This window comes from Tursiops truncatus, chromosome 2 (genome assembly GCF_011762595.2).
Source record: "Tursiops truncatus isolate mTurTru1 chromosome 2, mTurTru1.mat.Y, whole genome shotgun sequence".
Lineage (NCBI taxonomy): Eukaryota > Metazoa > Chordata > Mammalia > Artiodactyla > Delphinidae > Tursiops > Tursiops truncatus.
Genome location: NC_047035.1, coordinates 139698870 through 139715242, shown reverse-complemented (window position 1 = coordinate 139715242; position 16373 = coordinate 139698870). Strand labels below are relative to the sequence as shown.

General features: G+C 46.8%; 2 long non-coding RNA genes across 2 annotated transcripts; one reads left to right on the top strand and one right to left on the bottom strand.

Moving 5' to 3' along the window:
• Positions 1–209: 209 nt before the first annotated feature.
• On the bottom strand, positions 210–2346 carry LOC141278066 (uncharacterized). The gene is made up of 3 exons (XR_012330291.1): positions 2213–2346; positions 1465–1752; positions 210–333 (listed from the first exon to the last, which is right to left on the bottom strand). It is a non-coding gene; the product is annotated as an uncharacterized lncRNA (long non-coding RNA).
• Positions 1712–10460, top strand: LOC141278065 (uncharacterized). Its single transcript, XR_012330290.1, has 3 exons — positions 1712–1999; positions 4350–4388; positions 7035–10460. It is a non-coding gene; the product is annotated as an uncharacterized lncRNA (long non-coding RNA).
• Positions 10461–16373: the final 5913 nt, after the last annotated feature.

The following is a 16373-nucleotide window of genomic DNA, read 5'->3' as shown; positions in this document are numbered from 1 at the left end:
ACCCTTTGGCAAAGCCCAAGGACCCCACAGTGTGGTGTGATTAAATGTCGGGGAACCAGAAAAGCAGCCAGAATGCTGAGGACTGAAGGGGTTCCAGCAATGGAGTGACAAGGGAGGTGGGGAGGCCCCAGGGAGCAATGCCTCAGTGGGGGCCGAGGCCCGGCAGAACAGAGGCGGACGGACCAGGAGACCAGAAAGTAAAGCACATAGGTAGACGATGCTTTCCAGAATCTTGGCTTCAAAGAGGCTCCAGGAGCCCCGTGGTTAAATTCTCTTCCAAAGGCCTGAAAACCCTGTAATACCACCATTGAGCTATATTGCTTTCTTCTCTTTCTGGAAAAAAAGATAAACAAAGCATATTGTGATGGTTTATGATTCAAAGTCTCACCAAACTCTGTGTTCCCCTTTCGCACGAAGACATATTTTACATCATTGGTACAAAACGAATATGCAGCGTTTTCAAAAGTTCCGAGGGAAATTCTCGTCCCAAAATTGTGCCAATGACTGAACAGAGAGGGGCCTGCCTCGAGGAGGAAATGGAGCTTTGATCGGAAGGTGACCTCCCCCTTCCCTTTGAAACAGGTTGATTGGTTGTGGACACTCTGGGGCAGCTCCCCTAAAAGTTAGGGGATCCAATTCTCCCCACATTATTTTTTAAATACACCAAGGAGAAGACGGAAACCAGTGTGGTCACAACCAAACCTGCATGATGTTGTTTAGAGAGAAAAGGGAATGCAGAATAAACCTTCTGGACGGGTCTCTAGGTTTCTTGGTGTCTAGATATTTTCACCTCATTTCTCATTTTAACAGAACTAAAAATTAGGCTGAGCATAGACAAGGGGGGGTCCTTCTTGTTTATGTGGAAGGGGAGCAGAGTGACTGGAAGTAGCCGGACGGGGAAGGGGAGGCAAGGGGGAGACTTCGATGGGAAGGACTTGAGCTTGTTTAAAGGCTGATGAGAAGCACACAGTTGAGAGGAAAGAGGCTGAAGACAATGAAAGGTTCTGAGGTTGCAGAACCAATGGGAGGAGATGGATTGAGAGCTCGGGAGGTCTGGCCTTAGACAGAGAGAAAAAGGTGGGCGTGGGCGTAGCGAAGTTTGGTGAGGGGTGGGGGGAAGGAGAGCAGGAGGTTGAAATAAGTCCCGTCGGAGGCAGGCGTGCTCTCTGCTCCGTGCAGCAGGCAGGGAGGGTGTGTGTTCAGAGCCACCGCGGGGAGATGGGGGTGGAGGTGGAGGTGGAGTTTGGAAAAGCCGATGTGGGCAAAGGGAGAAAAGAGCTGGCCAGGGAGATAGGTTGGGGTGTCGGGATAGGAAGTTGGGGGCCCCCCAGCAACCATTCCCCCTTCTTTCACCGTGGTAGAAGATTTAATGGTCACCCAAGGGCCAGAAACAAGGGTTGGGATTTTGTTTCTGTGTGTTTGCTTGTTTGTTTTTTCCCTTGCCCGACCATGTCCACCACGCACCTCCTTTCCAGGTCCTGGAGTAGTCCCAAAACACATTCCGAGAGAGACTGGTGTCTGCAGCCCGAGCAGTGCGTATCAGATACCGATCCAGGCTTTCCGGGGACCCTGCACCCACTTGCACAAGGGTTCCAGCACCATCAACAGCCCAGCCTGCGAGGCGCCACTCGGCGCTCGGCTGGGAGGGAAGGAGGCCGCTCAGCTCCCTTGGGCGAGTTTTGCTCCACACGCTGTTGGTAATATTCATGTATGCCGACTTTACTTTGTGTTAATCTTTTTTACACAGCTTTTCTGAAACAGGACATACAACAAGGCATAAAAATACAAAACACCCACGGCCCTATCACCCGGCGTAAGGAGAACAACACAAACATACTAACAGGACGGGCGGGGGGCTGAGGGAGCGCGCGGCGGCCGCGGAGCGAGCGAGCGGGCGGGCTCGGTCCGGAGTGCGGGGGATGCGGGCGGCGGGCGCGCTGAGCTGCCGGGCCGGGCAGGGCCGGGGCGTGGGCAGCGGCCCCTCCTCCTCGGGCTGCAGGTAAGGGCGGCCGCGGGGAGCGTCCGAGGGGAACGGCTGGTCCCGGGGTCTCGGGGCCCGGGGCGGGGGGAACCGCCGGAGCGTCCCCCACTTCGGAACACCCCTAAACGTTATTGACCCCCAGAATTTAGAGGGGAGTACCCCAGAACCCATGGTCCAGAGAAAGGGAATGCCCTCCGAGAGGGGGACAGGCCCTCGCCCGCCCCTTCGTACCAGTTGGAGAGAGCTCCCACCCGGGGAGTCTCCCTCTAGGCTGCTCGGCGGCTCCACTGGCGCCTTCACAGACTCAGGCCTCCCGAAAGAGGCCAACAGAGGATTCGCACTGCCTCTCTCCTAAGGCCGGCGTCTACCTCAGAAGCTTAGGCCCTGCCCCGTTACTCTGAGCGAGGTGGAAGACCCACGTTCCGGAGAGAAACTGTTCTGGGAAACCTGAGCCTGTGGGGTCCCAACTGGCTCTCTGGCCTCCGTGCCGTGTTGCGCGTCAGGGTCACAGGCGGTGGGATTCTAGGCACTCCGGGGCAGGTGGTGTGCGGCTGCCGCCCTCATGCAGTCAGCAAACATTCCGGCAGCTTTTTCTGTGCCATGAATTGGGCCAAGGACATGGCCGTGACCAACACCAGGCCCTTGCCTTCCTAGAGCCCGGAGTGTGTCAGGGGAGACAGCCAGGTAACCCCACAAATATAAGCCGGATTTACTCTAGGGTAGCGAAGCCCGGAAGATGTGAGAGCTCAGGGGAGATGCAGCTGAATGTGAGGTTTGGGGGAGGATCCCTTGACTCCTGAAAGCCAAGTAGGAGCCAGACAGAGAAGAGGTAAGAAAGTGGATGTATATCCTTAGTGCCTTTTCCACCTTTCAGCCTGGCAGAGACTAAACAGACTTTCCCCCGTCTGCAGAAATAGATGAATCCCTCTGTGTTATCCCTCCTTAAATGCACTTCACGGGGTGCCAGTTGCTGCAGAGACTTTACGGTATTTGAGCTATAAAGAGAATCAGGGGAAAAGGAGATTGCTTGTCAGGTTTGATTTCAGAGAGATCTCCATTGGAATCCACGTCTTTCCTTGTGTTTGAATTTGTTTTCATGATTATTATCAAAGATCGTGTTCCCTTTCAGAGCTGAGAACCAGCCTTGCTCCTGGATTAACAAGATCATTCAACAAATATCGCATACCTACTACCATTTACCAGACACGGTTTTAGATGGCAAGGATACACCAGTAAACACTCTTCACTGGGGTCACAGTTCTCATAGAGCAGGGAAGACAGAAATAAAGAAACAAATCAAATAAATGAGATAATTTCATTAAAAAAAAAAAGTACTAACAGAGGTGAATCCCCCAGTGTCCCTCTCTGACTGCATCCCCTCCCCCTGCCTCGAGGCACCCACTACCTCGAGTTTGGGGTGTATCCTTCCGTTGCTCCCCACCATGGGAGCCCAGAGAGGACAGCCGTCTGCGGTGGGTCACGTTGCAGGTGGGTGAAGGGGCTGCATTGCGGCGTTGCCATAACAAATAGGAAGAGAAATTATGGAAGCAACAGAACTCTCCTTTAGAGATAAAAATAGAGCAGTTTCAGAGGCAGAGACCAAGAGCTCTCTGTCACTGATACAAAAGCTCTGACACAAGGAGTGACAAGTTTAGTGAGTGGCCAGCTTAGGACACAGAAGCCTATGAGGGGACAACCCACAGGGCAATGACAAAGTGAGGGAGCTTGGACCAGGACTGACCCCTCCCAGCTACTCCTGGCCAAGGGTTCCCCGATATCCAGGTGAGGAGTAGTGACTGTTTACTAGCAGAAGGAAGTGGCAGCACAGCTTGGCTCTTCAGAGGTGGTCCAGGATGATCTGGCTGCTAAGTTGCACTGAGTCCATTCTCTGCTGAGGGGTTAGTTTTTCCTGTTAAGTCAATGCTCAGATGGTTCTACCCACCAGGCTCACATTTGGATCAGGAAAATAAAATGGATCGTTAGGCCGTCTTGGAGCACTTCCTAAGGGACAGATGAACGAGAGGCTGTTGGTTGACATTTAACTGTAGTTCCAAATTTGTCAACGTCTCCTTGCAATATGTCCACATCAGCCTGGAACTAGACTGGACTTGGAGGCCCGAGGGGCTGCCTGTTTTCCAGGCTGTGCTGCCAGCACTCTCCCCCTCAACCCTGTCGCATGCTGGGCACAGGCCGCCTGCTTGCATTGTAGGGTCAACTGCCCAAGCTCCTACCAAGGGTAGTTTTCTTTTCAAAACTTCTTTCTCCTCTCTTCATTCTTGGTATAGGTCACATGGTATGACAGCTTGAGCTGCCATAACAAAATGCTATAGACTGGGTGCCTTAAACAACAGAAACTTCTTTTTCACAGTTCTGGAGGCTAGAAGTCCAAGATCCAGATTCCAACAAGGTAGGTTTCATTCTAAGGCTTCTTTTCTTGGCTTGTAGATGGCCACCACGTCCCTGGGTACTCACATGATCTCTTCTTTATGTGTGCAGGGGCGGGGGAGGAGGAAGAGAGAGCTCTGCTGTCTCTTCTTCTTATAAGGACACCAATTCTATCAGATTAGGGCCCCACCCTATGACTTCATTTAACCTTAATTACATTTTAAAGACCCCATCTCCAAATATATACATCGGAGGTTAGGACTTCAACATATGGATTATGGGAGAGCACAATTCAGTTCATAGCGCATGGACACCTAACCAACTGCTCATAATCTGATCTGCGACTCCACAGAGAGTAGAAAAAGTAAACCTTCTATAAGCATTGGAAATGTTCTGTGTCTGGGTGGTAGTTATATAAAGGTGTGTGTGTGTATGTGTGTGTGTGTGTAAAAATTCTTTGATGTATATACGTAAGATTTGTGTACTTGACTGTGTTATGCCTCAATAAAAAATTTTTTTGTTTAATGAGCACACACACAAAAAAGAGAATCCAATTAAGGCTCTGAGGCCTTTGGGAATGAAGAAGGTAGCCTCTGATGTCTTTAGGCTAAGTGACACCAAGGACTTAACCTGTAGGAAGGGAAGGAACTTAACTTTTATTGAGCATTTTGGTTAGGGTGGTTCTGGATATAAGAAACAGAAGTTCACTCATGTGTCAAGTATAAAGTGTCCTATGTGACTCCCAAAGAATCTGAAGAGCTAGGCATCACAAGGGATAGAAACTTGGGGCATTCCCTCATTACTAGCTCTCTCTCTCTCTCTCTCACTCTCTTTCTCTGTCTCGCTCTCTCTTGCAGTTTCTGCCTGTGCCTATGCATCTGCCCCATTCCACTCTTTGGATCCATTTCCTCTCCTTTTTCCTCATGGTTCTAATATGGCTGCCACAGCTGCTTAGTCAATATGAGTCTCCATCCTCAGCTTCCACCATGAACTATTCCTTCCCTTCTCTTAGGTCAGCCTCCTGAGAAGGGCATTTGGTTGGGTTCCAGCACACCTCTTTAAGCCAGTCTCCAGGTGCCAGTTAAATGGCTAACGTTGGGTCCAAACATCTGGAACCAGGAAGAAGGAGGCCATAGTACAGTTCAAGGTCATTTAAGAGCTAGGTCCTGAGTTAGGATAACTTCTTTTCAAAAGAGCTGTGGAGGGGCAGGCAACAAGTGATGAATATCTCAGGAATGGGTGTCTATTTAGTAGATGTTGGGATTTTCAGGATTTTTATATATTTTCTTGTAGTGTCTTTGGTTTTGGTATTGTGGTAATGCTGGTCTCAAACAATGAGCTGGGAAGTATTCCCTCCTCTTCAATTTTCTGGAAGAGTTTGTATAGAAGTGGCATTGTTTCTTCCTTAAATGTTTGGTAGAGTTCACCAGTAAAGCCATCTGGGCCTGGCGTATTCTTTGTGAGAAGGTTTTTTTAGCTGCAAATTCAATTTCTTTGATAAATATTGGGCTATTCAAGTTATCTATTTCTTATTGAGTGAGCTTTAATAGTTTGAGTCTTTCAAGGAAATTATCCATATCGTCTAAGTTATAGAATTTCTTGATATAAAGTTGTTCATAATATTCCCTTATTATCCTTTTAATAGCTATACAATCTGTAGTGATGTCCCCTCTTTCATTCTTGACATTGGTAATTTGTGTTTCCTCTATTTTTTTCCTAGTCACTCTGGCTAGAGGTTTATCAGTTTTATTCATTTTCTCAAAGAACCAGCTTTTGGTTGCATTGATTTCCTCTGTTGTTCTGCTGTTTTCTCTTCATTGATTTCCTCTTTGATCTTTGTTATTTCCTTACTTTGGACTTAATTTGTTCATCTTTTTCTAGTTTGTTAGAGTAGAAGCTTGAGATCAGTGATGTGAGATCTTCCTTCTTTTCTAATATAAGCATTTAGTGCTATGAGAACACAGGTCCTTGATGACATTCCTGTTCAAGTCTCATTTGAGGCCAGCCTAAATCCAGACCACCTGTTCTCAACTCTCTCAACATTAGAACCACCTGGAGGGCTTCTAAAACTACCTGTGCCTGGACCCCACCCTAGGCCAATTAAATCAAAATCTCTGGGAATGAGCTCCAGTATGACTAGTTGTCAAAACTCACCAGGTGAGTCTAAGGAGTAGCCAGGATTTTCAATCACCACACTAGGGCAGTGTTTCTCAAACTGATAAAGGCAGTTTTGGTTTTCATTTCCAGTTTTATATTTCTATTATCCCATTGACCGTAACATTTTGTAAAATACAGTGAAAATGAACCATATGGTTTCTAGAAGTTTCCCTTATGAAATGTGGTGTTTCCATTGCCTCATAAACTCAGGTGTTCTCATTATTCTTTATCATTATCAACAATGGAGGAAAGGAAGTTTGTAGAAAGATGATGTAGGGTCAGGCCTTTCAAGATGGCTGTTCTCTTGCTCTCTGTACATCCCCTGCTTGACCAGTCCCTGCTTCACCTACACCCTACTCACATGACTGTCCAATCCTCTTAATCATAGGGCTTTAATAGTAACTGCCTACGTGCTCGCCCCCACCTGCCCCAGCCGCTGGTTTCCCTGGTAACTGATGAGCCAACCTGATGTCAATTCCCCCTATAACTGGTAACGTCCTTCTCCCCATAGAGTTGCGAAGACTGCCGCTGTGTCCTGCTTGCCGTCTGCTGTACACGGTGGGGTGGCACTCCAGGACGTTGCTTCGGACATGTAAGATCCCCTGTCCAACCTATCACCGATGTCTCTGTCACTGTCTCTGGGGTCTTTCTTCAGTCTTGCAGCTGACCAATTACAAGACTTTCAGACCTGTGGGGTGCAGCCAAACAGATGATCATGCATGTAGTTGCTTCAGCAGTGTAGTTCTGTCTCACTGTGGACCATTCAAGTTTTTGGATGATGTTGTATTTTAGTGATGTTGCACTGTCTAGATCTCTTGCGTATGCGTCAATAACTTCTTTTTATTGTTTAAACCTACTTGAGTTGGGTTTTCGGTTATAAGAGAATGATTCCAACTGAAGCACCCTACCATAGATGTATCCGTCCATTCTGCAATCACTTGTTGACACATTATCCTCTCTTTCTCACTCTCTTTCCCACACAAAAGCTGCAACCATCCCAGACAAGGGCCATGGTTTGTTTGATGATGACTGTGTGATCACTCTGTACTCTCACTGTGGCTCCCTTTACTACAGGACCTTAACCAAGATGATACAAACTTCCTTTCCTCATTGTTGATAACGCTCAAGAAAAATGAGAACACCTAGGTTTAATAAGCAATGGAAATACCATTTTTTAAATAAAGAAAACCTCTAAAAGCTACACAACTGCCGATATGAATTTTTGCATATTTGCATTGTTCTTTTTGATGTTCGAATCATCCCATATTTGACCACAGGGAGCCCCTTCAGGTCGGCTCCTGTGTCCTTTTAATCTGACCCCATGGACTTTGATACCTTCCTTGTTCATCTGTCCCAGCCCTGGAAAGGCCATTTCTCAGGATCCCTGGTTCCCTTTAGCAGAGAATGATATTTAGAGAGTGAGATCTAGGCAAGATAGATACACTTTTTAAACACAGAAATTACATGAGTTTTCAAAAGATCTGTTTTTACCATAACTAGTGGCCTTTTCATTAAGTCAGTTAATGACCTGAAATCATTGGGATTTCAGGTGGTTTTGGATTAAAGCAGTTTCTCAACCTCAGCACTATTGACATTTGGGGCTGGGAAATGCTTTGTTGTGGAGACTGCCCTGCGCCTGGTAGGGTGTTTAGCAGCATCCCTCGCCTCTCCACACTAGATGCCAGTAGTACCCTCCCAGCTGTGACAACCAAAAATGTCTCCAGACATTGCCAAATGCCCCTTGGTGTGGCAAAATCATCCCCCATTAAGAACCACTGGATGGCCTGTGGCTTCTATGGAAAACATCCTGGAACAAACCAGAGAGACTCTGGCCCTGTTGCAACATCCTTAACAGTTTCCTGCCTCTATTTCCCTGTGTGTCTATTGGGACAATGGCTACAGGATAAAACAACACATTGTGGGAAGCAGTCTGGCCTGCAAAGACTCATCGGCGTGAAAGTGAGGAGCAGACATTACATCATAGGCAGCACCACACTGAAGCCACATGTCGGTTTTTGCTAACTCTGCTGAGACGGTACAGCTTCTGATTGAACTGACTCAAGTCCTGAAGATTACTCAAACTCTTGTGTTCCCACCAGGCCTCTTTTTAGTGTCAGCCTTATATAAGAGCTTTCATTTTACTGTCACCAAGAGAAAGTCCCATTCAATTCATACCAGATGCTGAGTCGTCGTGAATCAATACAACATCATCCAAAAACCACCAAAATGAATCTTAAGGACAAACAGGACTTTTTGTCCCAGCAAAACAGTGACTAAAATAGTGTTTTGCCCTTTTAGAAAAAAAAAAGTTACAAGGTTAATAAGACAAGGGCTTCAGGCCCTGCTTGTGTAACACACGTGTCTGTGGGCGTGAAGTGGTTAAATTGCGTGTCCTCAGCAAGACAGTGTATGAGGCCTGCAGCTGAGCCAGACAGAGGCTGGCGAGAGGAGGTGAGACTTGGACATCAGGGGCCCTAGACTGGGAGTCCAGTGATGACCTGAAACTGTTATGCAATCCTCCTCCATGTGAGTGGCAAGGGTATCTGAGACTCAGAGTTTAGGAATCTCTACCGTGGAGGGGAGGCTCTTCCAGGAAATGAGCATCCAGAATCTTCTCCCGATAGAGCCGGGGAGATCCCCAAGACTTGTTTCTCAGTCCTGCCTCTCCCCCCTGGATGCTGGGAATAGCACTCCGATTACCTATGGAAGTGAGAAATGGTGTATGTCCTCCCTGGGGTGGGAGGGGGTGGGCCCACCTAGGCACTCTCTCCTGGCCTCTGACCCTTGAATGGAGGGAAGCAAAAGCAGAGAAGAGATGGCGGCTGACACATCCCCGTAGTGGCTGGATGAGTCTCTCAGTTGGTTCCTGCTTCTGGGTCCCCAAGGCCTCCCAGGTTCCTGTCCTTTGCAGACTAGGTTCTTCCAGTTTCCCCTTTATTGTGTGAGGGACTCCCTATCCTTCCAATGGATTTCCTTTGCGACAAGGTCAGTGTCTGTTTTCCCACCGCAGCACCAAGTCATTGCTGTCAGAGGCACTGAGAGCTGTGTGTCCCATTCCATACCCCACAGACTACTGCAGGAGCCCCGGAACACGGGCTGCAGAGCCCTGCTCGTTGATATTCACAAGGTAGGAGTCAGAAGGTCTCCCCTCAGTAAAGGCAAAATGGGAGCAATGGAGGCCGAGAGCTCCCCGCAGTTACTGTGTCAACACTGATCAAGGAACTGAATCATCATATGATATCACTTACATGTGGAAACTAAAATATGGCACAGGGACTTCCCTGGTGGCGCAGTGGTTAAGAATCCGCCTGCCAATGCAGGGGACAGGGGTTCGAGCCCTGGTCCGGGAAGTTCCCACATGCCGTGGAGCAACTAAGCCCATGCGCCACAACTACTGAAGCCCACATGCCTAGAACCCGTGCTCTGCAACAGGAGAAGCCACCGCAATGAGAAGCCCGTGCACCGCAACAAGGAGTAGCTCCCACTTGCGGCAACTAGAGAAAGCCCACACGCAGCAACAAAGACCCAGCACGGCCAAAGATAAATTAATTGATTAATAAATTTTAAAATGCTTTAAAAAATAAAGATAAAAGATGGCACAAATGAACCTATCTACAAAACAGAAACAGACTCATAGACATAGAGAACAGACTTGAGGTTGCCAAGGTGGGGAGGGGAGGGAGAGGGATGGACTGGGAGTTTGGGGTTGGTAGGTGCAAACTATTACATTTAGAATGGATAAACAGCAGGGTCATAATGTATCACACAGGGAACTATATTCAATATCCTGTGATAAACTGTAATGGAAAAGAATATTTAAAAAGAATGTCTGTATGTGTGTAACTGAGTCACTGCTGTATAGCAGAGAATGGCACAACATTGTAAATCAACTTACTTCAATAAAATAAATAAATAAATAAAAATTTTAAAAATATTTGTCAAGATTTTTCTACCTTAAAAAAAAGGGAGGGTGCTTCCCTGGTGGCGCAGTGGTTAAGAGTCCGCCTTCCAATGCAGGGCACATGGGTTCGTGCCCTGGTCCGGGAAGATCCCACATGCCGCGGAGCGGCTGGGCCCGTGAGCCATGGCTGCTGAGCCTGCACGTTTGGAGCCTGTGCTCCGCAATGGGAGAGGCCACAACAGTGAGAGGCCCGCATACCAAAAAAAAAAAAGGGGGGCTTCCCTGGTGGCGCAGTGGTTGAGAATCTGCCTGCTAATGCAGGGGACACAGGTTTGAGCCCTGGTCTGGGAGGATCCCACATGCCATGGAGCAACTAGGCCTGTGAGCCACAACTACTGAGCCTGCGCGTCTGGAGCCTGTGCTCCGCAACAAGAGAGGCTGCAATAGTGAGAGGCCCACACACCGCGATGAAGAGTGGCCCCCTCTTGCCACAACTAGAGAAAGCCCTCACACAGAAACGAAGACCCAACACAGCAAAAATAAATTAATTAATTAATAAACTCCTACCAACAACATCCTAAAAAAAAAAAAAGGAACTGAATCATCAATGTGGATCCAGTGAGGCACGCTGAAGTTGGACTAATGGACAGCTAAGCCCTACAGCACCAAAAGAAGATGGAGCTGTTAACAGAGAGTCCCTCGGTGCTACTCCAGGTTTCAGCAGTGCTCTGTGGAGGGGCCTGGGCATGCAGGCTCTGCTGCGGGACCCCTGGGTGGCCCCCGGAATCTGGGCTGTGCCTCTGGACCCCTCCATTCTCTTACATGTTGTTTGGCAGCCCTACTATGTGTGGGAGCTCCCCGACTCCTACAATGACTATTTCAATTCTTCAGTCTTTCAAATCTCCACGGCCCTCCCATCCCCCTCACTCCCAGCAGAAGGTGAATTTCTTATGCCACAGAAAAAGTTCAGACCATCATATGGGGACCCCTTCAACTTCCCAACACCAAACCTACACCATCCTGCCCTCTAACCTTCCCCAACCTAGGCACTGTAGGACGTGTAGCAGCATCCCTGGCCTCTGTCCACTAGATGAACCCCGCTAGTAATGCCCCCTAGACATGATAATCAAACATGTCTCCAGACATTGCCAAATGTCCCTCGGGGTATAAAGTCACCGGTGAGAACTCTTTTTAATTTAATTTAATTTAATTTAATTTATTTGGCTGTGTGGGTCGTAATTGTGGCACGCAGGATCTTTGGTTGCGGTGTGTGGAATCTAGTTCCCTGACCAGGGATCGAATCCAGGCCCCCTGCATTGGGAGCACAGAGTCTTAACCACTGGACCATGAGGGAAGTCCCTACCGGTGAGAACTCTTGACCCAGACCAACCTCTGGCCGCTCTGTCTCAAACTTGTAGCCCACATCTGATCCATGGGAAGTGCACACATGGGACCAACCTTCACCTACCTCTCAAATAGAGCACTTGGTAAAAGTGCAGCCACTGACAGACAGCCACGCCTCCCCTGTAGATTTCCTCCCCTGGCTCTAGGGACCACCCTTTGAGTTCCCTATTTGGCCCCCCTAGTTGATTTGAGAAAATAGGAAGCACACCCCACACCCCTTCTTTCCATGGTACAAGCCTCTCTTCCAGAAATCTCCTTTATAGTTTCTGGTCCTCTCTTGGGCTTTCCATCCATCCTCTTTGTAAGCTGGAGGTGGGTGGTCAATACAATGACTCAGAACTAGTTCTCAGACATTTCCCTTCCCAGTCCTGCTTAGGTGGTCTAGCATCCCACGTTGGAATCGGGGAGCAGCTGCCTCTCTTGGCGGGGGCCTCAGCCAACTGTGAGGCAGAAAGAGCTTGTATTCACATCCGTGTGCCCCTTAGAACTGCCTTCTCTCTTCCTCTCAGGATCCTTTCTCACTTCGATTTATTCAACCTCTCCTTCCTGATTGAAGCTTTCCCACTGACATTTAAGCATGTTTAAATCGCTCCCATTTAAATAAATAAATAAAATAAAACTGCTTTGACCACAGAGCTCCTCGCAGCTACCTACCACTCTAATTCTCTCCTCCCCTTCAAAGCCAAACTAGTGAGAAAGCTCTCTACACCCACCGTCTCCCTTTCCTCACCTCCCACTCTTTCCAGTCTGGCGTCCACCCTTATCAGTCCCCCGAAACAGCTCTCACTGACATGGTCAGCGATCTCTGCAGAGCTGAGCTGAGGCTGGAGGGCAGGAGACTGGCCTGACCCCACTCAGGACACTGGCCACGGGAGCAACGGCAGGGATGGTGACAGCTGGCGTTACCCAGAGTTGTGTGTGGGAACCGCAGATGATAGAATGGAATTTCTGAGCTGTATCAGAAAGAACATCTGGCCTTGAGTCCTGAGAACTGGAGCCCCCACCTCCTTGCCCTCATTCATTCAGTCAGTCTTGATTGAGTACAGCTTGAGCCAGGCCTGGAGGTGGACACTTGTGTTACACTTTGAAGGACCCAGGCATGGTCTCTGCCCTCATGGAGCTACCCATCGACTTGGGGAAGTAGGAATTAGTCAAAGAGCCGTGGAAGTACCCAATGACAATCTAGATGTTTTATAGAGGAAAAGTACACACTGTGTGATGGTGGGATCTGATCTCACTGGAAGGTCTGAAAAGAGATTTTTGAGGCTGACGTCTGATTGATGGGTAGGAATTAGCTAGTCCAGGAGGAAGGAGGAAGAAGAAGGGAGTAAAAGCATTGGGGGAAAGGAGTAAGGGCAATGTTCCCCCCAGAGACCAGGCGTTCCAGAAGTGGAAGGGACTGGGAGGGGTTGGGGGGAGAGGGGTGAGACGTGCTGAATAGAAATTAGATTTTTATCTCTGCCTCGTAGTCTTTGTGCCGTGACCTTCTCCTGCCGCCTTCTGAGGGACTTCGGCACCCTTGGCCACCCTGTATGGTTAACCGCTTTTATTTCCTTTTCTCCCAGGGCTGTGTGCTTCATGGCCTAGTTCCTGCCTGTCCCTCCTGTAACCTGAATGGGAGCGTTCCACAGAGTTCTACCCAGGCCTTACTCTCTTCCCCACCCACTTCTTCTTTGACATCGGCTCCCGGTTTTATGGCCTCCCACTTCCAACAGATCTCCAGTCCCAGAACTCTCTCCCGACACCCAGGTTTATAGTTCCATTTGCCCAATGGTCATCTCCATGCAGACACCCTGCCACCATCTCAAACACGGCAGATTGTAGTTTAAAAATGTAAGTCTCTGGACTTCCCTGGTGGCACAGTGGTTAAGAGCCTGCCTGCCAATGCAGGGGACAAGGGTTCGAGCCCTGGTCCGGGAGCATCCCACATACCGCGGAGCAACTAAGCCCGTGCACCGCAACTACTGAGCCTGCACTCTAGAGCCCATAAGCCACAAGTACTGAGCCCGCGTGCCACAACTATCGAAGCCTGTGCACCAAGAGCCTGTGCTCCGCAACGAGAGAAGCCACCGCAATGAGAAGGCTGCACACAGCAACGAAGAGTATCCCCCACTCGCCGCAGCTAGAGAAAGCCCACCTGTAGTAGTGAGGACCTAACGCAGCCAAAAAATAAATTAATTAAATATAATTAATTAATTAACAGAGCTTGAGTATTCAACCCAGATCTACAGAAACTTGGTGCACCTGGTGAGTTGTAAATAGCCTTTCTTTATGACGATAAGGAAACTGAAATTAAACAAAGAGTTTTGATTAGCTGATTAATCAAGTTGGAGCAAGCTCCCAGTAAAGCTAAATTTAACTGTGCCCCGCTCTGTATCCCAAACTGCAGATTTCCTCTTTTATGATTTCTTCCAGCTCAGTGTAATTGGATTGTTCAGTCTGGGTGATGAGTATGTGAGGGGGCCGTTACACTATTCTTCTGTGTATTTTTGAAATTTTTCATAATAAAAATCTAAAAAAGAAATTGTATCTCTTTCTTAATAAAAAACAAAACTAGTCTGTCTTAATTGGTTGGTTAGTGCTTATCTGAATGTAATCCTTAACCTCCTGGTTTGAGAGAATTGCCTGGACTCATGAACATGCTTTTTGCAGGAAATCATGTGATATGAAACATATAACTGTGCGCTGAAGTTGCAAATGACATCATCAATGAATTATTTTTCCTTGTGCTCCTTTTCTTTGTTCTTCTAACCATATGTGTATATAAATGTGTGTGTGTGTGTGCTCTCTGAGAATTTCTGAGCAAGGAGGAAGTGGTTCAATCTGCTTGTCTCTGAGCAGCTGTTGGCTTTTAGAATAAAGAAGTGACTCTGCCTCGTTTCTGATTCAGATGCAGTATGAAATTTGCTTTCATCCACGTCTAAATTTAAACGCCTGCCTTCTCCCTCTGTAAAACTTAATCCTCTTCCCCATAACACTGTAGAAAAAAACCTTGGCTTCACAATGGTGTTTAGGTTAAAGATACAAGAGGAGTTTAGGTGTCGAGTGTAAGTAACATCAAGGAGAGAATGCAAACTGGCTGGAAACCTGATGCAGCTCAGAAAACTGCATATGACAAAGACACTGCACAGCCTCTACAGGTATCTAGGTTAGAACGGCAGTGCACTAGAGCCTAATCAGTTAAGGGCATCATTGATGCATCTAAGAACTCAGCCCTCCCATGTCTTCAACCATAACTTTTATTCCTTCCCACACCTTCCCCACTCCTATCTTCATTTCAGCAGAAAAAGACAATCTCTCTTGACCAAAATCTGAATCGTTCAATATTATCAATTTGCACATTTCACTCACTTTATTTAAATTTTTATTTTGACGTAATTTCAAATATACAGAAAACCTGTAAGAACGGTGTTAAGGAACCACCATATAGCCCTTACCCTGGTCTCACTTTTATTTTCCCTCTCATTCTCTTTATTTCTAAGTCTTGCCAATTTTATCGGTTTTATTAATCTTTTCAAAGAACCAACTTTAGATTTTCTCTATTTTTTTGTTGGCTTTCTCTTTCACTGATTTCTGCTCTTGTTTTTATTATTTCTTTTCTTCCTGTTACTTTGTTTTTTTTCTTTTTTCTTTTTCTTGGAGTATAGTTGATTTACAATGTTGTGTTAGTTTCAGGTGTGTAGCGAAGTGAATCAGTTATACATATACATATATCCACTCTTTTTTATTTATGTATTTTTTTATCCACTCTTTTTTAGATTCTTTTCCCATATAGGCCATTATAGAGTACTGAGTAGAGTTTCCTGTGCCATACAGTAGGTCTGTATTAGTTATCTATTTCATATATATAGTAGTGTGTATATGTCAATCTCTTCCTGTTACTTTGGATTTAATTTGTTCTTTTTCTAGCTACTTAAGTTGGAAAGTTAGATTATTGTTCAAACCTTTTCTTCTTCTGTAATATAAGCATTTAAAGCAATAAATTTCCCTCTAGACATAGCTTTACCTACAACCCACATATTTTGATATGTTGTGCTATCATTATCTTTCAGTTTAAGATATCTTAAAATTTCTCTTATGATATTTTCTTTGACTCATGAGTTGTTTAGTAGTGTGTTGTTTAATTTCCAAATACAATACTTGGGGTTTTTCTAGATTTCTTTTAGAATATACTCCATAAGATGTCAGTCCTTTAATATTTATTTATGTTATGGTCCAGCATATGGTCTATCTTGGGGAATGTTCCATGTGTCCTTGAAAAGAAACATCTGTATTCTGCAGTTATTGGGCATAGTGTTCTAGACACAGACATGGACAGAAGGAAGACAATGTGGAGACACACGGAATACAGCCCTCAGAGGGAACCAACACTGCCAACACCAGGATATCACACACCCAGCCTCCAGAACTGTGAGAAAATAAATTTTGTTGTTTAAGCCACCCAATCTGAGGTACTTTGCTACGGCAGTGCTAGCAAATTAACATAGTTACTAAGTGCATGTATTTAGGATTGTTAAATCTTCTTGATGGACTGACCCTTTAATC